We start from the raw sequence: 2032 nt of genomic DNA, 5'->3' as shown, positions 1-2032 counted from the left end.
TATGGGACTAAAGATAGGCAAGGATCAATTGCTAGACTTTTGAGTACCTTTATGTGTTCTCCTTTACCTAGGGCTTGGTAGCATGGCTCTCTCTTTTTAGGGCCTCACGTATTTTAAAGAGACATGACTCTTCTCAGGCTCTCTCATCTTGACTACATGTGGTTGAGTCATGTTCTATGGATGATGATCTCTATACAAACCTGCGTATGCTTCAATGGATACTTTGTGGGATCTTCTGCTGAGCACAGCAGCGTCGCATATTTGGAGATCCAGATGTACAGAGGCTTTGGATGGTTCCCAAGTCCACCTAGCTCACACATTGGCTAGTATCTAGATAGCACACTTTGATAGCATCTAGGGGACTATATAGGGACCTTCACGAGCAGCCTCTACCACGAGGAATGTTTTCTTGAGGGAGTGGAGCAGCTCCACTTTCTTCTCGAAAGTCTCAGATGGCACTATCAACTTGAATCTTGGTTATTTTCCAGCTCTTTTACTACACGAGCTTGATTTTGTTATGTTCGTTCATGCATTGCATGATGTACTTCTCCCTTGAGCTTCACTCTTGGAGTTTCATTCATACATAATAGAAGTCTCACTTTTGCAAAGAAAAAAAAAGGAAAAAAACAAGAAAATACTACAGAAACTATGGCGAGACCCAAGGACAAAAAATGCAGTTTTACAATAGGAAATTAATCCGATGGACAAATATGAAATGCTCACGGAGGATATATCAACGTTCAAAAGGCATTTAATCTGCAAAATAAGGACCAGCTCACACAATATAGAGGTGGAGAGGGGCAAGTGGGCAAGACCCAGGATCCCCAGAGAGATGCAAGAATCTGCGAAATCCAAAACGAGCACATGCTCCTACAATGTTGAGCCTATGCACACATCAAAGAAAACTATAGTGACAACAGTGACAACCTAAAAACCTTGTTGGAACAACCAACCAAAAATCTATCTAAAGTAAGTCTTGGGACACCGCAGCAAAGTCCTTGGGCTAGCACAATAGTTAGCTAATCAAATACTCACAACATAGCAAGCTTTGTAGAGATTTTCTTTCTCTGGATGTAAAAAGACCACTATTAGTTAATAATGGTCACTAGTGGCATAGACCATAATCATATCATATCATCTCTCTCTCTCTCTCTCTCTCTCTCTCTCCATACATTTCGGACATTTTTAAAAAAAATAAATAAAAATACATACCAAGTCTCGGACTTGGGAGGGGGACCAGGAGATCCCCACCAAGATCTAGTTCTATCACGACCACTTCCTGAGAGTATCGGAGGAGGGATTCATTATTAGACCCCAGTATCTCGAGACAAAGGAGTCTCAAAGGCACTGAGGATTGCCATTGGGCAAATGCAGGTTTCGTCCCATCGGCTGAGGATTGAATCGGGTACAGCCGCAGGTATACCCAAAGAGTAGCGGATTTGCATGTTATGCACACTGGGGGTGGTTGAGACAGAGGAGCATTTTCTTTGTGCCTGCCCAGCCTACTATGAGATCCGGGGATGCTACCACTGTCTCTACCTAGAGGGAAGCAGCTTCGATCCACTCTCATGATTGATCCACTTCCATGACCAAGTCTACATTGGGCTCTATCTAATGGAGATGCACCGACACAGGGAGACACTACTACTACAGAGAGCAGAGAGCAGCAGGAGGCGACTAGGCCACAGGATATAGAGGTTGACCGAGCATAGAGACATGTCATAGACTTCCATACATTTGAGTCAACTCCGGGACACAACGGAGTCGAGGAGAAGGAGCTAGCTGATATGAGGGCAACATGGATTAGTAGGGAGAGCCGAAACGGTGCCACCGAGAGAAGGATGCAAAGACTGCGCACGAGACAGAGAGCGCCTAGAGCACATTCTATTGAGGTCTGACCTATCACAGCTTTCCTTAGGGGAGACCAACAGAGACGAGGGTCATTGTGGACATAGGTCAGCAAGTTCAAAGATCGAGGGGACCGCATCCCCTGCCATAGCGTGAGACAGCTCGACAGTCGCTAGGATATCTT

The sequence above is a fragment of the Dipteris shenzhenensis genome, chromosome 28, assembly GCF_047967505.1.
Source record: "Dipteris shenzhenensis isolate YYH24624 ecotype China chromosome 28, Dip_SZ_1.0, whole genome shotgun sequence".
Taxonomy (NCBI): Eukaryota; Viridiplantae; Streptophyta; class Polypodiopsida; order Gleicheniales; family Dipteridaceae; genus Dipteris; species Dipteris shenzhenensis.
The sequence above is the reverse complement of the archived record's forward strand: the minus strand, read 5'-3'. Positions refer to the sequence as shown.